Source organism: Anolis sagrei, chromosome 4, assembly GCF_037176765.1.
Source record: "Anolis sagrei isolate rAnoSag1 chromosome 4, rAnoSag1.mat, whole genome shotgun sequence".
NCBI classification, from domain to species: domain Eukaryota; kingdom Metazoa; phylum Chordata; class Lepidosauria; order Squamata; family Dactyloidae; genus Anolis; species Anolis sagrei.
In genome coordinates, this window is record NC_090024.1 from 214530163 (window position 1) to 214554136 (window position 23974).

The 23974-nt window shown below is 38.1% G+C and overlaps 1 long non-coding RNA gene across 2 annotated transcripts in view; it reads left to right on the top strand.

Annotated features, from left to right (window-relative positions):
* LOC132772609 (uncharacterized) overlaps positions 1-23974 on the top strand; it is a 43577-nt gene that overhangs the window by 11612 nt on the left and 7991 nt on the right. Inside the window, exon 2 of one of the 2 annotated variants that reach the window (XR_010909912.1) lies at positions 18031-18080. The exons of the other annotated variant lie outside the window; for it this stretch is intronic. This is a non-coding gene — a long non-coding RNA (uncharacterized lncRNA). The remainder of the gene's footprint in view (positions 1-18030; positions 18081-23974) is intronic. 2 annotated transcript variants of the gene reach the window in all.

The following is a 23974-nucleotide window of genomic DNA, read 5'->3' on the forward strand; positions in this document are numbered from 1 at the left end:
AATGTAAGCCTAGATAAAATTTCCTTATGCTTTTCCTGCCTGATTGAAAATTTGGGGTTGATTTGCCACATCAAGTCAAAACCTCAGATCACTACCTCACACCTGTATTTTAATCAGAGAGCTGCTATTTTTAACAGTTGACATTGTCAAATGTAAAGGCCGTGGCTCTGGTGCAAGATCACTTGTGCTAGGACAAAGAAAGCGTGTTTGCATGACAACTTTATCCATCCTTTTAATTGATTAAGTTTGTTTCCTCTGAACAAGAGCTATGAGATTTGAAATATGTTGTGCTAATAAATCATGCTCAGAACATCTTTGAGGTTTCTGCTCTCCCTCCTTCTCTCTTTGTGAAGCGGTGCCCTTCTCCCAGTGGCAGCTGGTGATTCTGATATCAACCACTGCCCCAAAGTGTCAGCAAATACAACCACTGTGGGAGTCACAAGCCACCTCCACCTACTCTTCCTTTTGTTGTTGGCATTTGGACCAATATGACACTTGCACCATACAGTGGACTTTTGTTCAAGCCAAAGTGAAACACATTGGGACATATATGTGTGTATTCATGCTTTCCTTATTTAAATTTGTGTTTTAAAAATGTAGATTTATATCCATGCTAGTTCCAGTGTTTTAGAAGCCCAGCTGAGATTAAGTTCTTTTTAAAATGTGAAGGGTGCGATCATAGCATATAGCTGTCTGTTCACCCTCTATTGTAGTTGAGAAACTGGACAGACTCCCCCACCCCTTTGAGGTATAAATTTGGCTTCTGTTTTGCCTACAACAAGGAAGGAGGCCTAGGAACAAATCTCAGACTCATAAATTCAACCCGAGGCATCATGCTATACAGTTTCCCAAACTCTCATCTTCCAGGTTTTCTGGACTTCAACTCCCAGAATTCCTGATCATTTCATAGGGCAGATGACACATTTGGAGGACTAGAGTTTGGAAATCACCATTTGACGACTGCTGTACTTCAAAAAGTGACTTCCACATCCAGAGAGGTAGGGTTGTCTTCACTACCCTTCATACCTCAGTTTCTAGAAAATGTATTTGGTTTATTTAATTATCAGTCTGGGGGGCAAAAACAGAGAGAAAGGCATCCTTGACAGCCTGTTTCTGTTCTTTCTGGGAGTCCTCATAGGACCAGAATCTTGATGTAAACAATCTACTGGGATTCTTATGTTGGCTACTATGGCTATGTAGACTATCTTCTCTATCTAGAGAGGAAGAAGAGCTTTAGTCTTGTCTTGACTTGGAAGGCAGTCCTGAGACATGGAGTTCAAAACAACAGATATAGTGGTTTGCTTCTGTTCCAACTTCATGATTCTATATTTAGCATTAGTGGCCCAAGATTCATTGAAATGAATCACTGTGACTCATTTAGTTTTCATTTGTGAAAGCTAAAGTTAAACATTCTAGTTTCTTAACTCACAAAAGTGATTCACCATTTTTTTCATGTCAGAAATGACTTGAGAAACTGCAAGTCGCTTCTGGTGTGAGGGAATTGGCTGTCTACAAGGACATTGCCTGGATGTTTTGATGTTTTACCATCCTTGAGAGAGACTTCTCTCATGTCCCCGCATGGGGAGCTGGAGCTGACAGAGGGAGCTCATCCGCTCTTTCCCCGGATTCAAACCTCCAACTTGTTGGTCCTCAGTCCTGCTGGCACAAGGGTTTAACCCATTGCACCACCGGGGGCTCTGATTTACCATTAAAATTGATAGACCATTTCTAACAAGTTGTGCTAAATGCACCCAAAAATGATAAACAACATCTGATCAGAATGGAGACTGATTCAAGGGATTAAAAAATCCCTTGAATCCCTTATATTTTCAGCCCTGGGTGAATCAATACACCTGTGGGTTTTTAAAAAAATGTAATTCTACATTTGTTTGGGAGCCTTGAAGAAACAGCCAAATCTAGTACTTCTGTCCTACAGTATTAGATATTTATATATGCCAAGTGGGATAAAAGGCCATAACTCTATCCTACTGGCAAAGTATCCGATGCCCCCCACACTGACTGCAATAGCAGCATAACTTTTTGATTTGTGACTTTAAGCTGGGGCAGCAGGAAACATCATAAGCCTCATCCGAAATATATATTAGCTGGCGCAGCATGTCTTGGGATAAGGCCATTAGGTCTTAGGCAGGTGATTTTTCCACTATATATCCCAGGGCATGCTTACTCAGTCTCCAGCAATTCTGTAGGTGCTGCAATATAATCTAGTAATGCCAGGCAATGCAAAAGCCAAACTCTGTCACTTTGAATTGCAAAGTCTCTATGTATTCATAATGCATAAACAGACTTCTACTATACAGCACTCAGAGGCTGTCATCCTGAAGGTCTGGAAAATTGGACAACTTCATAGTCCTTTATGAAAATGCTATGTTTTCCCTCCTCCTTGCCTGTTCCTTGGGAGTATTAAATTATGCATTTGAGAGTTGGAAACATTAAGAAGCAGCCTTTATTACTAACAAAACTCTAGGTCGGTAAGATAGGGAACTACAGAGTCTCTGACAGACTGTTAATAACTTCTGTGATTTCTGTTTCCTGGAGGTGATGCCTTATAATATGTATTTTCTTTTCTTTTTATTGTAATATTTATATGGAAGATTATTGGTTCATTTGCACATCCCTTTTTCAGAGTGTAAAGGTTTCCATAGTTTGGGAGCAATGTCAATGGGAAGGGCTTGCATTGCATCTCATTTGGGAAACTGTCTTATTTGTCTTATTATTGCACAGAGTGAATTAAACAAGGTTGACTATTAAATTTTTTGGCTTTATTTTATTTCCCAAGGACTTGTGAGAGCATCCAGTAGTCAAATTTTAAAAAAGAATCCCTGTCAGTGTGGTGGTGAGTTCACTATTTGTTTTAATGTGAACTAAAACTACCCAAGGAAATGAAATTATTTTCCATCTAGTATTCAGCATCTTTATGAGAGGGTCCTTGTATAGATTTTTAAAAGTTTGAACTAAAACTTCAATTGGATTGACCAACACAGAATAATAATAATAATAAATTATAAACTTTATTTATATCCCACCACCATCTCCAAAAAGGGACTTGGGGCAGCTTATAAGGCACTACAAGTGTAGTATATAACATAAATGGTACATGAATATAAAAAAACAATATCACATAAAAGTTATAAAAAACCCCACTATTAACACTTCAAATTAAGAAAACACAGTTTAAAATGTAGACCACCTATAGTTAAAACTTGCTTCCTTCAAATCACAACTAAAGTGCTGAAGTGTAAACCTCATATGGGACCATTTCAGCCTATTTGAGGCCAAAAGCCTTCTTAAAAATCCATGTTTTTAGGCTGGATTGGAAGGAGAAGGGTGGGAGCTAACCTAATCTCTTTTGGGAGCTTTTAATACTGCCTAGTTTGGAGGAAGTCAGTAAAGTCATTAGTCAATTAAAAAATAACAAAGCCATCAGACTTAATGGAATTCCTGTTGAAATTTTTAAAGAAGGTGGACCTGAACTGACAAAACAATTCCACCATCTCATTGAAAAAGTGTGGGCAACTAAGAAAATCCCAGCAAATTTCAAGGATGCCACTATCACCACCCTTTTCAAAAAGAGGGGGAAAGACTGTGGAAACTATCCAGATATCTCCCTTTTAATCTCTGCTGCGAAAAACTTTACAAAATCCTTGTAAACTGCCTTCTACCTATTTCAGAAGATAAGTGAGTAGAATCTATTTCTCAGATCATCTAGCAGTCTCTTTTGGGGTAACTATAAAATGCAAGTAAGATTTTCATGGTGAAAATATTCTAAAAATGACCGTGACAATATTTACTTTCTCCCCCTTCTTCCCAAATGGCTGGTTTTGCATAGATGCTGTTGGCAGATGGGACGTGGATCATTTTAATTAGATTTTATTGGACTGTTATATGGCCCATAATTGTGATCATTACTCATTTTCACTGTGATTCAAACAGTGTCTCTATTTAGACATGATGACATTTTGATGAGACAAATTCTCTGTCACTTGTTGCAAAAGCAATGGGGAAAGATGTTGTGAAAGGCAAAACTGAACTGGATCAATGAAGGTTATAGGACACAATTTTAATGTCCAACAGTGTCTGAAAAGTGGGTACTTTAAGTAAAATATCTCTGGGGGATATGTTGGTATTAGATCACAAGAAAAAGAAATAGGCAACACAAGAAACATGTTGATCTGAATACTATAGTTATGTTCAACTAGAATAAACCCATAAAATCAGTTACTGAATTAAAAAGTCAATGCACAATCTGATTGATTCTATTGGTCTATTCAAGTTGGAACTATCTGTAGGCTGAAAGAAAAAGCTGAAAGTGGGCATGTGTCCTATATCAGAGAGAATAGCCCTTCAAGGCTATCTGAGAATAATCCTCTTATCTTTGATGGCTGTCCAAATCATATCTATACTGAAGGTACATATCCCTTTGAAGAGAACACAGGGCCCTTGACACTGGCCATCCACAGTTAGCCATTGAACAAAAGGATGATGGATAGCTTTGCACAGAAGACTCTTCTCAGTGGAGTTGAATATCTGGATCATACTGAGGAGACTGTAGTCAAGAAACCACAAGAAGGTTAAAATTTGGAAGGGTAGCTATGAAGGAACTAAAAATCAAGTCTTCAAGTGTTGTTGAAATATAATGAACCATCATCATCAGAACCATCCACACCGTACAGTTTTTGATTTCTTAATACATTAAAGTTGGATAATCAAGAATCGTAACAGTGGAAAAAATAAATGTGGTGCTGGAAAAGACACTAAGAAATATGGAAGAGCAGGTTGATTCATCTGATCAAGGACGTCACTGCCCCAAGCTTGCAAGACCTGAGTTGAGCACATTTGGTGACCGGGACTCTTGGAGATCTTTTCTTCTTTTTAGAGATTTATTCCCTTCTTAATGCTGGATCTCAAACTGAAGTATCTTCAGCAGACACTGGGCCTTCCAAAGAGCAGCTGAAAAAGTAGGATGGCAGTTAGGATTATATTTTTCAAACTGGGACGGTTAAAGAGAATTTGAATTTGTGTATTGATTTTTTTTTCAATTGCTCAAGTACCACTCAAAATGTGAATGACAACAGAAAAGTCGAGAGATTCAGAAAGTGATTGGAGAATAAAAAGAATCAAGAGATGATTCTTTCTTCAGCACTGGGCCCTCAGACAGCAAAAGGCCTGAAGCAACTTTTCCAATTGAGCCACTAGCTATTCATCCCTAGCAGATAGTAATAATATCATTCTTTAAATTGATCATAAACCAGTTGAATTAATTTTGAATATTTTGCACCAACTGAGTTTTTGCGTGGAGTGACATTTTGCCTACTCTTAACTTTGTCTTAGCAGAGATATGAGGATAATTTCTTGGTATGACCTATCTTCCTTCCCAATAAACATCTAATCTTCAAAAAACTGTAAATTGCATCTTGCAAGAAACAGAGGTCCCATAGTTTCAAAATTTTTCTTTGACATACAACTACTTTTTGCGTTCTTGCCTTGTTTTAATCACCATCAACATCATAATCATTAACTCTGCATGGAAAAATATATGTCTCTTATATGATGCTCCCCCCCCACATGTTTTTAAACTTCTATTATTTTTGTACAGGGGGTTAGAAAAAGGTTTGATTTTGCAGTTTAGCATGTTGAGGCCTCGAAGTGCTCACTGTCGGAGGGTGCTGATTACCCAGCTCCATTCATCAAAGTGTCACTTTTCTGACAGCCTCTAATAAATATACTGCCAGAACCCCTCACACCTGGCAGCCACGGCACACTGCAACACGCTGCTAACCTAATTTGCTAATTGCTGCTTTCCCCATTAATTTTAGTCCTGTCTTGTTTGGTGTTGACATGAAAAAAAGGAAAGACGATTTGGGGGGAAGAAAGGCAATATGAGTGGGGAGGGATTGTATATTTTTTGAATTGTTCGTTCCAATTTTCAAAACTTAACATCTTGCTGTTGCATTGCCTCAGCTCCAGACCCACTTTTCAGGGTCAAATCTTGGCCCTTAAACATTAAAAGAAAGAATTCCTATATCATGTGCAAAGTGTTTTTCCCTCACTGAAATGTAAGTAGAATGAACACATATATCGGTCATTTAAAGGAAGAGTTTTTAAGACGTAGGGCAGAACTTAGAAGCTTTTCAACCTCTTGTTTTGAAAATAAAGCTAAAAGTAACCAAGACACTTGGCTGGAGTAAGTAGTACTCAAAATATTGGATTCAGTGAATAGATTGTGCTACACATTGTTACCTAATGGACAATTTTGTGACAAAAGTGTTATGTCAGATTGGAAAGTTTGTATGACAAAGATATTTTGATTTTACAGGGCATTATACATGCATTTTGATTGGTTAAATATATTCATAGTTTATATTATTGTATTTTATTATATTTTATAAGGTACTTTGAGACACATTCAGGACGTCAAAAGTAGTTACTATTGCAGCAAGAATTGAATATGCAAAACTATAGAAGCAACAAACAATACTAACACCAGATGAATGGATTACAAAATTTCTTGAAATGGCTGAAATGGTCAAATTACCTTTAATTCTACAACAAGATAATGCACAAAAACTGCAAGAAGAATGGAAACTTATTATGGATTTTATAAAAAAAAACAGAAGAAGTTGACTGCAATAGGATTTGTGAACTAAAGGTATTATGGAATAATAACTGGGTATATATTTTTTAAAATATATACAGACATGGTTATAGACTCAGCGCTAAACAAGTCTAAACTCTATTTTTAGAGGACAGTGCATGTGTCTACAGTTAAAGCAGTATGATTCTATTTTAACTGCCATGACTCCATCATACAGAACACTGGGATTTGTAGTTCGATTTAGTGCTTAGAATTATCATATTGGAATTATTGACTTGGCCTTCGTTTTCAAAGTATGCCCACAGCAGTGATTGTTGGTGGATATACGGGCACCCCTCTGGCTCTTTGTTTAGTGTTTGTGGGGCCCCGGAAATTGAGGATCTGCCTCACTATTTGCTTTTCTGCCCTTTGTATTCTGATCCAAGAACCAAAATACTCGGGTTTATTCTTCACCTCCTTCAGAACAACATGTGTCCGAAAAGATTTTCTATCTCTTGGCTGACACTAACCCCGTGGTTACTCAAAAGGTGTCTCTTTTTGCCCTGGCAGCACAGAAAATCTGGGCAAAACTAATATCTGATATTGCAGTTGACTGTGCTGGGGATGCTTTCAACTAATAGTGGCTGTTTATGTAGTTTTAATAATGCTGTATCTATTTGCTTTTACTTGGTTTTTAATTACGCAGGTATGAGTCTACACATTATGTAGTATTTTAAAGGTGCATCTTGCCATCGATATATGTAACATTTTAATGATTTATAGGATTTTATTGTGTATTTTATATTGTATTTGATAATCTGGTGTTCAGGTATTTATTTATTTGCCTTGACTTGTATGTGAAAGACCTATGGTCTAAGCATCGAATAAACTTGCACTCAGTATTAATGACTTGGAATTACTGTCTATTTTAATATGCATTTTGTAGAAATAAGTTTTAACATGTGTATTTTATAGAATACTTAAGACGATTGTGTGTTTTTAGTGATACTGTAGCTCTCCTTTAACCATGACGAGAGGTGGCTAAGAAATTAATATTTGTTATTATTTCGACTAGAAAATCCTCTTGAATTCCCTGAATTGCTAAATACTGAAATGTGAAATATTCCCATCACATTACAGATTCCAGGATCCTATAGAATAGAGTCCTGCTGGTAAAGTCAGATCAAATTAACTTTGTGTACTGCAGAGACACTCTCTAAATATTTGCTTTTACATTTCTCAAGGGGGACATCTGGTAATACTCACTCAAAGTCAGACCTATGTTCTTCCAAAATCCATTTTAATACAGGCTGGCCGTGAGATCCACATGCTACCAATATGAATGTTGTCATCATCATCACAGTTTGTTGCCTTGTTGATTGGTTAATCTGGAAAAAGCAACACATAAATATACATGTCTTTACCCCACTACACCACAAAGGAAAGTATCACATGCAAATAAATCTTTATTATTTTATCCCCAGTGAATACCGGAAGGACAATGAAGCCACTCTAGGTTTCCGTTTGAAATTTAGAACTATCCAAGGAGCTGATTCCTATGCCCAAAATAGGTTCAGCAATTTGGTAGCTGCTTTAAAGATCAGATTAAAACCAGGGACAGATTTACTACCTCACTGACACCAGAGCCACCAGCTTCGCTTGTCTTTGCCAATTCAGAGGAGTACCCCATGATTTCACTACAATGTCATATAGAAACCTGGTTGACAAAGACTACATTAAAATGAAATGCCGTAACAGAGCAAAAAATAGTTGCTTCTACCGAATAAATGCTTAGCTCCCCACCCTTCCAAAGACACACACTGTGACTCTCCTTGTCAACATTTCCCGCAACTTAACTTCTTTATCGCTTACACCTCACCTGTGCAAAAGAGGTCAGTACCTTAACTGCAGATAGCCTGGATTCCTGTTCTCAACAAGTCACTGATACACTGAGTTCCTTCTGGCTTTGGGGCCTGGCAGCTCTGTACATGTTGAGTCAGCTTTAAACAGCTGCCAGGCTAGAAAAGGCCATAAACATCTGCTCTTCCTTAATATCTTGACCCTTGACACAAAGGCTAGCTGCACCATCAGCTTCTCTTCAAAGGCCATTGGGCCCTCCAAATGAAAATATACCAAAGCAGTTCAGGGCACCTCAGCAGCCTTGTGGTAAGCGCCTTTTGTTCAAAGCTCAGAGCTGTTAATTAAAGACTAGTGATTAATGATTAAGCTCCATGTGGTTTCTAACTCAGGCTCAAATAGTCCTACTGCTGCTGACGTTGCTCAAGGCTTCGGGGTTCAGTTCTGCTGCACACACAGCTATTTATAAACAAGTCCATCAGGTCTATATCTATATCTATATCTATATATAAAGGAAGAGTATGTTCTACATAATTGGAGAGGAAATATTACCCTACACCAGAAAGTGTGGAGATCATCCCTTCCGACAAAGAAAATAAAGAGATCCAACTGGCATAGCCAAGCTAAAGTGTGGCAAGTCATTATTCACAAGCTGTTTATGTACCACATCTTTTCTCCTCCTCTTGTAAAAGCACAAGGATAAAGTTGAAAGGAGGGTAAAATATTATTTTCCCGTGTTCTAGTCTTTTGGGGGAAGTGAGTAGAAAAGGTAATGATGGGAGGTCATCAATACATAGACCCAAGCTTTCACGATAGCAATGATCATGAAATCCAGTGTTATCCAGTATTTTCACCCTATTCCATATGCAGGCCTTATTTTGTAGGACAGTACAGATGCTTGACAGTAAATGGATTCATCATTTAAAGAAATCATTATTATGAGCAGAAACCTCAGCAATATGCTAACATGAACCATGAATGGGATAAGAAGGAACAGATCAGAGAGTTCATGTTTCCTTGGTCTATATAATACATATGAAGATTTTTTGCATTTGTAAAAACCAATACAATCAAGGCATCCTATGCTTTTTAACACATTAGGACATACAGCTATACATTACAATATAAGAATAAGAGGTTGGGAAAGTTTCTTCTACTACCCCTATAGGTTTTATTATTTTTGTCATCACAATGATTTGTAGTTTAGTGAGGCAGGAGTATAATAGCAAAGAAAGCTAAAGACCTTGTAAAACTACAACTGCCATGATTACATAGCATCGAGCCATTGCAGTAAAAGTGGTCTCAAACTTCATTTTATAATGAAAAGCTGCACCTTAAGATAGCTACAGTATTAAGTAGCTCATCTAGGACATTAGCTCATGTTCACAACGTAGAACACACAAAAAAGAGGATAAGGAGGTACAATAAAAACAATTCACAATGCTGTGAGATTCTGCACCCTGGTTGGATAGCTACTGCAGGACACATGTAGTGAGAAAATTTATTAGAACTTTTAGGGTTAGCGGTGCATCAGATTTCCAATTTTGGGACTATGGCACTGAATAATGACCAGAAGAAACTGTTGTAGACATGTCCTTAGTGGCTTAAAATAAATATGTAAAAGAGTGGTCAGCTGGTGTTCCCCATATCAGATTGGTAGGCATCTGTTCTGAGTTTTTGTCTAAACTTTAAGGGAACTGTGGTGCTGAACTCCAGTATTTTGGACTGTTCTCTTAAAATGCAGACGAAATCCTGGAGGAGAATCATTATATAACTTACATTACAGCCCCTGGTTGGCACTGATATGCATATGTACATAATCACTTGTTTAGCTTCTTTTGTGTCAGTACTGCTGTTTTAGATGCCAACTTTCCTTTCTTTAAGCCTAACCCAGCCTAGCTGAGATTGGTGCCATCTTCTGAGTAGTAGATCACGACTCCGTCTCAACTCCATGATCTACGATGCCCATACATCCTTAGAGCGAGAGTGCACTCTGATGATGCATTACGCCAATACATCATGGACACAGAGTTTGCCTGGGTGATATATGAGTGTCCTGAGAATGCATTTCTCAAATGGTAGTATTGTTCAGGGACAAAGCCTAGCCAAGGAGTAGATTCAATTTAATTACAGTGCAAGTGGAAGTCCAGTTCTAGGAGGCACTTTGGCATCAGAATCTTGGCATCCTAAAGAAATATAGGTTGCTGCTCCCTGTGCCATTGAGTTACATCCCAATATGCCATTTTTAAAAAGTCATTTTTCCCTAGGGAGAAATTGAAAGGCAGGAGCACAATTTCAATGGCCACTCACAGTAAAAGTCTGTCAGTCTTTGGAAAAGCACTTTTGGGAGAAAAAGCCATGTTCAGTTTTGAAGAATGGTTACCCAGCCATTTGTCCTGCATGCAGGGGCTAGTTTATGTGCATGGGGAACTAATTCCTAATCTTGGAGAGAAGCACACTCTACAAATTCTTTCTCATGCAGCTAGGTAGGAAAAAGTAATCCACATATCCTTGGTATTACACTGTTCCATCCATGTCCTGCTTGTGGGTTTCTCCAGGCCCACTATAACAAAAGAATACTATTATGTTCTTAGTTTTTCTTTTTCCTTCTTTCCTCTGACAACCACATTGAAGATATCTAAGAGCAGATCATAAAGTAATTAATCACTGCTAGTAATCTGTTGTATAGTTAATTGCAAAGTTGGTTTTATCTTTGAAGTTTTCAAATTTTTCCTGCCTGTCTCCTTTGTTTGCTACTAGCCTTAACTTCATTGGATACGTCTTCTGAATCTCCCATTCGTTGCTCTTTCCTGTATGAGTCACCTAAGATCAGGAGTTACTTCTTGGTTCCCACAGCAGTTTGTTATAGATGGAGCAGAAGAGGCGAAATGTCAGATTACAAACTGGACATGGGTTGTCCAGCTTGTAATCTGACATGTGCAGCTGCTTATAAAAACCAATGCACATAGGTTCAAAGTCTTACTAGTGTGTTCCAAAAGACTTACATTCCTTAAGCTGAATAAAATCCCACATTATCTGCTTTGAATTGGAATATATGGCAGATAACTCAGTTCAAAGCAGATATTGTGACATTTTCTGTCTTGATATTCTGGGTTATATGGCTGTGTGGAAGGGCCCAAAGTAGAACTTTCTGTAGTTTTTTTTCTTTTATTAAAATATGCCCTCTATTCTTTGGTTACATACATATATATATGAGAGAGTGAGTGAGTGAGTGAGTGAGTGAGAGAGAGAGAGAGAGAGATGGTTTTGCATATTTATTATTAGCTAAATATAATTGCCAAGAACACAAGGTGTGTTCTCTTGCTTCTACCCCCTGCCCCAGCACAGCAGCAAGAAGCTCACTAGCAGTTGCTTCCATAATGAGTCTTGTGGATACACCACCTTGTTAAGCCATTAGATTCTGGTCCTGCAAGAGACACACAGAAAAACTTCTTTTTTTGGCTTTTGTGTGACCTGAACCGTAGGTTCCAGTTGCAGTGAACTCAATCACTGTTCTCTCTGAGGCGGCTATTAAACCTTGGCTCTAGCCATCCAAGAAATTAATCTCCAGTTCTCAATCTCTGATGGTCCCTACTGTGCTCTGCAGCAGTCATGTACCACCTTTGATCCTGTATCTGCATGAACTCATCCATAAACCTGCATATCTTGCTGTGAGTGTTGAATCTTTCTTACAGTATTTTGAAAGTAAGGGCATTTGGGAGTTTGTAGTTTTAATGGTTCCTCCCTAATTGTTATGGCCCAGAACTTAGAAAATTACTCTTGGGGACCTCCATTTCCAGGATTCTCCAAGAAATGTGGCCAATAGTTATGCTGGCTTGGGCACTCTGGGAGTTGTGATCCAAAATCGTAGCTTCATTGTGTCCTACTTATTTTTGAACTTTTTAAAAAATCTTATATTGGTGATAAAGGTGTGCTGGTGGACCTGGAGATTCCTACAAAGAGGTATTCTTTGAGGTTTTAAAGAAAGTATTATTTCTTTTTTTTCCACTTCTGTGTGTTTTCTGAAGCTCTAACTGCAGCAAATGTTGAAGACTGCACTAGATAATGGTAGTTTGCCCCTCCTCCCCACATACACATTCCTTTCCCTTTTCTATTATGAGCCTGTGGCCTGATTTCATTTATATAGTAACCGCTTTTTAGGTGGTTTGACTGAAAATTAGGTGAAAATACTTTAAAGTAATAAGTTACTAAAGTTTTATAGAGAAAAAAATAAAAATGAAAAACATTAATTTTCACATAATTAGTCACGTGTTGACTTATAGCAACCACAGTTGTGTATTATAATTCTTTGGTATATATAGATCTGATGCTTACGTGAGTTGGACACTGGCCTAATCTGGGGCTGATGGAGTAGCAGATGACAGGATCTGAGGCTGATGAGAGTTGCTGTGCAACTTAATAAAATGTCCCATTACATGAGTATGCATTTCCTAACGAGACCATTCATAAAATGAAAAAGGCAAATATTGAGTATTTCTCATACATAGCATTACAAAATGCCTAAGTCAGGCAATGTTGGGTATTGATATTAGTTTAGATATAGAAAGAAATGAAATTTTCTGTGCAGAAAATGCAGGTTTCTGCACAAAAATAATCATGTGTGAATTTTGCATAAAATTAGTCCCAAATTGTGAGGATTCTTTGCCAGTCCTGGATTTTTCTCATTGCAGTTCATAACACTTTAAAAATGTTTTTTTTTAATTTTTTTAAAAAAAAGATCTATCATTAATTATATGAATAGAAACTATTCCAACTATTTATTTATGACATTTATATGCTGCCTTCTCACCCCAAAGGGGACTCAACTAGATGTTGCATATGTTTTTCAGACAAATTCCAGAGAGTTACCATGCATTTCTAATTTTAAGCATTTAGTATAGTGGAGACCAGGCTTACATGGTGGCTGGTCATGTTACTTAGCTTTTTGTCCATTTGGTTGCTGAGGTCCCCATTTTGCAAAAGTTCTCCCTTAATTACTTGTAAGAAACAAAATCCAGTTGGTAAACTTTGCAGCTTGAAGGCAACTTTTTATTGCCAAGCATGCATTACCAAGGGCTAATTGTTAGCATGGTGCACCTGCCTGTTCCCCTGGTAGCTAGAGCCAATGAGGGGGAAAATGGCAATTTATTAATAATCAAGTCACAAATAGTAATGAAAACAATAGAAATGTCTTTAGGAAGCACTGCTGGGGGCAGAGGTGCAGGTGCTTGTGTGTCCTAAACAGGAACGTCGGCATTTTTTTTAACGGAATTCGCTTGTTGGCTTTTCTCCACTCCTTTCTGCTCTACGCATGCTCTCTTCCTCTGCTCCAAATGTTTTGCCTACACAACAGGCTCAGCATTCTTGTTCTGGGTGATAAAAGAGCTGTCATCTTGAGAGTGGAGGAAAAAGCACAGAAACAAAAAAAGGGGGGAAACTCAAACTAAAGAAGACAAAAATCCATAAAGACTGAAAGAAGGGGGAAAAGCAGCTAACTTTTTGTTGAAACAAATGATTTGTAATGAGGTCACCGAACTCAAGAAGATACAAAAGGAAATGGCAAAAGAATGATTGCAGCTATGGACTCCATAGTCAATGTAGGGCTTCCTAAATTCCCTGTGTGGATCAGTGACAAATTCCTTTTGTGATTTTTGCAGTGAACTTTGCCATATGAAGAAAACACACACACATGCACACACACATTTTGAGTGCATAGTCCGAAGTAGATCTTGCCAACTTTTTTTCCTGATGTGAACACACGGTACTAGATCATTGCTTCATTGTCCAGCTATATAATGACTATTCTGATTAGTATGGGAATGCATGGGCCACGAGTGCCTTCTTGTTGAAGTGGGTTGAAAAAGAGGGAGGAAGGATGTTCATTTATTCCATGTCAAGAGTTTGCTGGTGACGAGACTACCGTGAAACAAAACAAAGATTCATACAGATATACCAACTATTTCATTAAAATATGCAATAGTTGCCGTATTTCCTGAAAGCTCATAAAACTGGGATTTCCATTTTTCATTCCACTCTATGCTCGAACAGGTATATGTGCCACTTTATAAAGCCCATTTCTCTGTTTGATATCATCCTTTTTTTTTTTACTCTAAAGAAGCAGAGCTGGGGACCTTGAAATTAATAGAAGAACAGAGTTGGAAGAGACCACATGTATCATGTTGTCCAACCCTCTGTCATGCAGGAAAAGCACAATCAAAGTATCCCTGACAGATGGCCATCCAGCCTCTATTTAGAAGTTCTCAAGGAAGGAGCTTCCACCACACTCTAAGGCAGAGAGTTCCACTGTTGAACAGCGCGTACGGTCAGGAAATTCTCCCTAATGTTCAGGTGGAGTCTCTTTTCCTGTAATTTGAACCTATTGCTCCTACTCCTAGTTTCAAGGGCAGGAGAAAACAAGACTGCTCCCTCTTCCTTATGATACTCTTGCACATATTTATACATGGCTATCTGTGCCTTGGAGTGTGGTGGAAGCTCCTTCCTTGAAAGCTTTTAAACAGAAGCTGGGTGGCAATCTGTCACAGGTACTTTGATTATGCTTTCCCTGCATGGCAGGGAGTTTGACTAGATGGCCCATGTGGTCTCTTCCAACTCTATTATTCTATGATGCGATGACATGCAAGCCCATGGGACATTCTCCATAGCTATTTATTTGAGATTATCGTCCTCTAGCAGCTTGGTATTTATATTCAAGTAAATACGTTACATCACATACCATTTTACCCATCTACAAAGCTTCCCCTTCCCTCCCTTTCTCTCTGCCCCCTTCCTGCCAAAGGCATAAGATTAGCATGGCTTATTTTTTGAGAAACCCATGGTGGCTATCATGATGTTCTTAATTATGACAAACTCCTCCTTGTCCCAATATGAATATGGCTGGTTGGTAGCTTTCTGAATGGTCTTTCTTCCTTTGCAAATTTCAAGTGTCTAAGAAAAACGAGGTAAAAATCAAATATCTATACATAATATGTATGTTTTATGTGTGTTTAGTTGAGATATTGTTAACACAAAAGTGAGTTCATGTGCTCATTAATCCATCCTCTTGGAGTTGTTCTCCATTGTTATTAGCAAACCCTGGGAAATTTCAAATGGGAGGAGATGGCCTTTCTGATGTCCTGGACTCAGTGAATTTAGGCCTCTGTGGGGCAACAATATAACTTTAATTGATTTCAGAAACTCAAAGCAGTTTGTTCAGTTTTGACTTATGCTACCTGAAAATAGGCTACCTATTGTATTTTTTCAGGTAAATAAAAACACAACTGTGAAATCTCCATAGTAATATTTTGGCTATCCCAATTCCTATATCTAACATGCATGGATTAGTGTAGGAGGGATGATAATCTGTATGCTTTACAGATTTGTATTTTATATTGCTTTCAGTATATAATGGGGAACACGAGCTCTCTCACACAATCAGGCTTCTTAAAAACAAAATCTCATGGAATAACTTTATCTGTTCAGTGGTTCAAATCCATATTTACCCTCCAGCTTTCTGATCAGCATTAGGATTTCCCAAGTTTTCCTTTGTGGGCTAATGCTGGTACAAAGCTGTCTATCAGGGCCCTGGCTTGTTTCCTTCAAGCGCTATTAATAAAGTCACTGAAACAGAGAAATGGGATCTACCTAGAAGTAGTCAGATTGTAGTGTGTGTGCATGTGTATGTTCTTACCCTGGGAACCCAGCTGGGGTGCTTGTGTTGTAGATAAATGCAGTGATGAATGGTGGGTCAAAGAAGGAGCAGGCTGATTTCGCTCCAAGCTTGACCCTGTCTCGGGTCTGACGTTTGAAATGACAGGTGCATTAAAAAGTTATTTGTTTGGGATGGAGGGGAAAGGAGAGTCGGTTGCAGAACTCTGCAAAGTTAGCACCTAGCCTAAGAAAAATGCCGGAGTAAAATTGTCCACATTCTTCTTATATTACATAGAAAGTGTTACCTCTCTGAAATCTATGATATGTTTCTTTTACACACTCTCATGCTGGGAAAACCCTTGGACACACTGATACACTAGGTCAGTCATTCATCTTGTAGGTGAGCAGAATAAATGGGCTAGTTGTAGTGCCCGTTGAGATAGCTATGGGGACATCATTATAATCTCTCACAAATCACCCAGCTATCTCCTTATCACTGATGCCCTAAGCAGCACATTTTTTTTAAAAAAAAATCTGTCTAACATATGTATGACCAGATGAAACAAGGGATAGGATTTCTATCCCTTTAATGGATGCGTAGAAGAGGGAATTTCAGCGACAGTGCTACTAATACACTTATTTCACCTGGCAACCCTGTCTGAAGCTCACTTTATCACAAAAGTATGGGTCAAATATCTATATACCTTGTGTTCTTAATCCTTTTCTTTACAGACTCTACCATTTTCTAAACTATAGAAAATGAATAGTGATGCACTACATGTCAGGTTCACCTAGCCAAAAGAAAGAGGTATGCAAAAAACAAGTTAGACAGAGGATGTCTTTATAGGATGGTTGTTATTATTGCTTTTATAATGATTTGTTTTATACTATTTGAATTGTATTTTATTTAAATTGTATTACTTATTGAATATTTGCCTTTTTATTTCTGTGAGCTACCCAAGTCCCTACGGGAAGATGGGGCAGGTTATAAAAAAAAAATTGTTGTTGTTCCAAGAGAAAAAGCATTTCTTGCAATTATTCTTTTTATCCGATTCCTGTGTATTCCACTTCAGCATTTCCACTTTGCCCCGCATATTGACTTGTTACCTCTGCTTCCCCAGCTCAGCCACTTAGAATAATAGAATCATAGAGTTGGAAGAGACCTTGTGGGCCATCCAGTTCAACTCCCTGCCAAGAAGCACTTACTAGTTAACCCCATTTTCCTGGGTCTAGTGCACTGCCTATATCCTCTATTTTTTGCTAAGTGAGTCCATGAGTGCAAAAGATGCAGCAGCCAGTTTTGTTTGCTTCTGCATTCAAATTTTAAAACTTCAGGCACCTTTTGTCTTGAAAACCAGCCTGACTTTCCTATGCAGCTGAGAGGCTGCTATAGAGAAAGCTGAATCTCTAATCAAGAAAAGATCAAATGAGCACTGGCTGCTATCAATGTAGAAACTGGAAGGCAGTGTCCACTTCATGCACAATTTTCTTTCAGCAAATTGCCGGTAATTGTCTCCAGTTATGAGCAGCTTCTTAAATTTGATGTCATTTAAAGCCTATTCCTAATGCAGTGTTGGCTCAGTGGAATGTTACTGCACTAAGGTGACCATTGGCACCACACCAGTATCATATAATGCTTGTAATGCAATGTTGGCAAAATGTCTTTTCCATACTTTGGAGGAGGACTATTTGATCACACAAGAGAAATAAAAAAAGAAGCTGTGGTAATTTGTTGCATCACAAAAAAGAAAAAGGAAGGGGAGAAAAACAATATTACTCTATATTGCATCTGATGAAGTGGATTTATAAACACTCATGCTAAAATAGAAATCAGTAATCAAGGAACGGCTAGATTACATATTTTCTGCAAAGCCCCTCTTTCTTTTATTTATTACTTCACCTGAGTGATCCACTTGCTTATTTCAACTTTTCAGAGACCATAGAAGTAACATGAGAAGTTCTGGCCTGGGATGAACTTTGACAGGTACTTTCAGGCATTATTATGGGCGTTGATGTGGGTTCAAAAATCAGCAATCTGAATAAATGATTTATTGTTGACTGGGTTCTCGGTTTTCAAGCTTAATAGTAAATGATCATTGATCAATCCACTGATCTGGGACATTGCACCAATCAGATATTTTTTTAGCAAGGCTTGGGTAAGGAACAATCATAGTGATGTGATCTTTTTTTATTGTGCCTTTGAACTCAGGCTTTTGTTCTAGACTGTACACAGCACTGTGACAAGAAAAAGTCATCTCTGTGCAGTCAGTGAGCAAAAATTGTGTGAACTGAATGATTTATGGCAGAACTCCAGAGGTCATACATCAGTGCTGAGCTTACACACTCTGACGAATTTCCCTTGGTCACAAGGCAATCAAAATGCTTGACTACTGATTGAGTGCACCAGAGTAGCTGGAACCTGAGATTATGCCCCAATATTTTGGTTTCCACGTTATAAATATTACATCTGTAATAACAGAAATGAATGCATATGTATTTTGACAGTAATAAGTCAACCAGACATCATGGCAAATGCCTCAAAATCTGATGAAGTGTTTTTTGGTTGTCATTCAAATTGTAGTGTTAATTTTCAAGTTGAAACTCCAAAGGAGGAGTTGCCAGAAGCAAAATAAACAAATAATTAAAAAAATCAGCATCTATAAAATCTAGAAAATTGTGGTATATCTCAAAATTTGGCAATGTTTTAATTGTCATTCAAACTGCAGTGCCCAGTTTCTAGTCTAAAAAGATAATAGAAGCAAAAGAGGGAGGACTTCCATATCTTGATGGAAAGTCATAATCTGGATTCTATTCCCAGTTGTAAATTGACCTTTTAAGTAGGCCTGTTTGATCAAGAAAAAATTTGTTTCTAAAATCGATTTGTAATTGGGGTGTTTTTTTGTTTCGATATTTAAAATATTTACAAAACTTTCCAAAAAAATGTTTTGTTATTTATGAAATTTCGTAAATATTTACAAAACATTTTGTAAGTGTGAATGTTGCAGTAATGGTCACCTTGATTAGCATTGAATGGCTTTCATTTCTCCCACCCTGGACATTCCATAGATATTAGATAACTCCATTTGCCTAGTTTCCAACAGACCTCTGAGGATGCCTGCCATAGATGTGGGCAAAATGTCAGGAGAGAATGCTTCTGGAACATGTCATACATACAGCCCTGAAAACTCACACAACCGGCCTCCGCGCGCCATCCGGCTCCGGCTCCTGCGCCCTCCTCCTCCTCTTCCTCCTCCTGACACTTCCTGCAACACAGCTGGGAGGAGGAGGAGGAGGAGGAGGGCGCAGGAGCCGAGCCGGATGGCGCGCGGAGGCCGGTTGTGAGCGCGCGCGCGCCATCCAATCGGCTCCTGCCACGGTGCACTGCTGGGGTGCTTGGGAGCGCCGGATTGGCTCCCAGGCACCAGCAGCACTCAGCAGCCTCCATCCCATTAACGACACGAGCTGAAGCTCGTAAAAAAAATGGGGCTGCTGTTTCGATATTTTTAAACCCTTCCGGGTTTGAAAATATGTTTTGAAATCGCGTCGGATATGGTAAAAATAACGATTTAATTACGAAATAACGAATTAACGAACGAAACCGCACAGGCCTACTTTTAAGCAGAAATCTTTCTCAGTTAACAAAATAGGGCCACCACCATTCACTACAATTTCTAAGTGCTTGAAAAAAGAAAGAGTAATATCTAGGAAGATTCTGAGGCAATAAAATGCTAGAGATGTAGAAAAGGGCTAAAGCATTTATGCTGGAATACCAGAGGTTAAAGAATATAGGAAAACTAGCCATGCTGATTATATATTATATCCACTTGGTATGCCTATCAGTACTAGTTGCTGGTGAATATGAGTTCAGGTGTGCTATCATCATCCATAATAAGTGGAGGATATCTCTATCACCAAGGAGAGGATAGATCCACAGGCTATTGGTTGACAACAAATTATCTGCCACTTCAAATATTTTAATAGTCTTAGCAATAGGTACTATGGTATAAAGGATTAGGATTTATTTGGGAATAAAATCCCAACTGCTGAACACCAATTATAATAGATAGAGGCTTTTTAAATGTAAAAATCCCATAAGCTGACCCCAATTATAAAGTATTGAAGCTTTATTTGAGAATAAAATCCCACCAACTGTATCCCACTTGTATCTGGAATGTGGCTTCTCTAATTAAAAATCATAAGCAGAAGCTGTAACAAGCTGGAACTTTCTTCTTCTGACCGGAAAACCTTTTGAAAGAACTCTGGCCACCACCAAACTTAAAAGCAAAGTTAAGCCCTTGGCTTACTTGAGGTATTTCTAGGCTAGAATGTGCTGAATTCGCACTCAGGCTTGTGTTCTGAGGTAACATTGAAAGGATTACTTTTGATTACTTCTTTAAAATATACCCTCCCACCATTTGATTTTCTTTAGAAAAAATTTAAATCATGGTTTTGGGACCAGGCCTTCAGGCAGTAGAAGTAAATATATGCAGCATTTCAGAAAGACAATGACTGGAATGGCGATTCGACGGGCGAGACTGTTTTATTGTTTTAATGATTGTTTTATTGCTTGTGGGTGCACAGTTTTTAGCTTGATTTATGTCTAATTGTAGTGTATAATTGTAATTGTTTGTACTGGCATTGAATCTTGCCATTACTTATGTGTAAACCGCTTTGAGTCCCCCTCGGGGTGAGAAAAGCGGTATACAAATACTGTAAATAAATAAATAAGACTTTTGATTACTTCACTAGATTGCTTTAGCACTTCTCCCACAGAAGCACACATGAGACAGATGTTGTGAACAATAAAAGAATGAAGTTTATTTAAGAGAACTTGAATAAAACAGGCATTAAGCTTAGCTGTTCTGAAGTATTGACTTAAAAGCGTATGGTTTCTTTAAGCAGTTCAAACTTAGTTGCACATAACCTCCCTTTATCCCTCCAAAAATTACTGACAGGATTTCTTCTCTGAAAGTAATTCTAAACTCCGCCACAAATAGTCCCTTCTTGGATCTATCTCTACACTTCTCCACCAGCTATCTTCCCTAATAGCTGTAAAATCTTCTCACTAGCTATCTCTGCTAGCTAACTGACCAACTTCAGGCTTCCTCACTATTCTCTTCTCCTCTCCAAAAAACCCTCACTCTTTCTTCTCTGACACCCAATCTGAGCTGACAGGTTTTTAAAACACCCCTTAAAGTCACCTTTTTTCCCCTTTTCGAAGTTAAGCTCTGCCCACTCTCTCCCAGCCAATCACTATCTCCCCTCATTTCCCGCTAAGATACTCCTAAGCATGCCCCCTTCAGGAAATGAGATCTAAAATAGATACCCCCTGGCACCCTTTCCAAAAGACTGACAAACTTCCTGGGCCTGCTTCTCTAGGCTTTTCCTAGCCTAATAGGTAGGGAATTCATCACACATGGGTTAAAAGTGCTACAGCTTAATGGCAGGTTGGCAAACAGAAAAACACCCTTGACCAAAGACTTGATCCCAGATGAGCATACAAGCCTGGCTTGCAATACTCACACCTGTAGTTCTGTAGCAAAGCTTTTAGAGGTACACAATTTTCTCTACCATCAGATATGGCTGTAAAAATAGAACATGAAATTTTGTTAAATGTAATCTTTCCTCCTCCTTCAAAGTTATTTCTAAACTTCTAGTTTCCTTGTATTTGCATCTCTCCCATTTCTTGTTGCTATTGTCAGTTGCTATTAAAGTCCTTTACATCTTCAATACAATGTTAAAAGGAGATTTGAACACAAGTTGTTGCTCTAGAATTCTGGATTACATGATTTTCCAGTGTCTTTATGAACAATAAACTGGCATACCCATCCCACCATGTGGAATAGAGTCGTCTTCCCAGGAGAAGTTAATTTTGCATAAATTGCCATTTTTAAAAAATAGGGGACAAATCTCCATTCAGCAACATGGTTCTTAATGCTCTTGAATACATACAAACTGCTCATATAGTGTATTTGATGAATGTTGCAAAATAACAATTTACAGTATAGTTCATTATCTTCCCCATAGCAGCAGGATTTGAAATGAAATAAATATTTATTAAGCATTTTTTTTAAAAAAAAGACTTTTTGAGCAGCTAAAAGCTCTTTGTTGTATTTAATGCAACACTGAAGGCCCCATGCTGAGGTTATTTACCAATTTGCCTCATGACATGAGAAGATGGAGTGCTAGATGGAAAATATATACATAATCCCTTGCATTAAGCTCTCTTTCCTGTAGTGAGCATGTTCAGACAAAGAAGCATCTACTTTTTATTTGCTTTTGGGTGGTAGAATGTGACACTTAAGAGGCAATTCTATCCACAACGGTTGATTTAATGGGCCATTTGGGAGAAATTGATGCTCCTTTCAATAGATCGCCCAAACATCCAGATAACTGATGTAGCTACTTGTTAAAACACACACACACTGCTGTAAATACTTACAACATACAAAAGTTGCCTGCTAAATATATTGCCTTGTAGTAATAAATATATACTCAGGGACTATAAATACCTTTGGGTGGCAATTATACAGCAGATAGGTGTGTACAAGTTGAAAGGTGAGCCACTCACTCCGAAACATTTGTCCAACCAAATGGAAATTGATCATTTTAATCTATGTAGTATGTACTTCAAGTTTGCATGTGGTTGATACATATATAGTCATATGTAAAGGGAGACAAAGAATGTTGAAAATGATAGCAATATAAGTGTGGAAACATAAAATGTTGAGAAAGTACAATGTGGAAACCTTTTGCTTGCAAATAGCAATGAAAACTGTGGGACTGTCCATCCAACAGGGCTATGAGATAAAATGTGGGCAAGATTTAGGTATCGTAAGGTTGACATATCGTATTTGCAAGCTACACCCATGATCTCAATTATTTGAGAAGCACATATTCTCCCCATACCAGGGGAAAAATACAGAAATCAAAATTATAACCCTTATGGTCCATCACAAGTCTAACCCAGAAGTATACATGCAAAAAAATCAATGGAGGAAAACAGGTTATTTATGGTATCAGTTATTTGGGAGGGAGTGAATACTGTGTGCCATGTTAGGGTTTGAACTGATATTAAACTGGATTTCCACCCACTGTAGATGATAACCTAGATAAAAGCCTGGCCAGGCTCATAGACTTCTCTCAGTATGGTGAGGATACACAGTATTTACTCAAATCTAGTACATCATTGAATCTAATGCGTACCTCAATTTTCAAAACCCTGAAACCAAAAAAGTATTTGCTGGCAAATGTAATGCACAGCGGCAAACAGTGCACTCTTTGTAACTTGTTCTGAAAAGGTGTGCATTACAGTTGCTATGTGCTTAGTATTTCTTTTTAAAAAATAAAAAAGCGTTAGATCACTAAATCTTCCAGCAATGGAAAGTTACACCGGAGAATCAGGTAACACTTAATGAGAAAATGGGAAAGAAAGGAAGATGGGGAAATTGGAAGGAGGGAAAGGGGAAAAAAGGAGGCAAAGGAAGAAAGAAAATGGATGGAGCATCGAAAGAAGGTAAAAAAGGAAAAGAAAGGAAAAGAAAAGAAGAAGGGAAGGAGGGAGGGAGGAAAAGATGGGAAGAAAAACAAGATAGAGGGAAAGGGAAGGAAGGAAAAGAAGAAAGGAAGAAAGAAAAGGATTAGAGAAGGAAAAAAAGTTTAAGAAGGAAAAGGGGCAGTTATTTATTTATTATTTATTTATTTGTTTACTTTGCTTGTATACCGCAGTTTCTCAGCCCGTAGGCGACTCAACGCAGTTCACAACAAGAGCAAAAAGACAATCATAACAATATACAATTTAAAAACCATTAAGAGCATAATATACAAAGTAATGACACATCAATAACAACACATTAACGTCTCGTAACTAGAATCGTG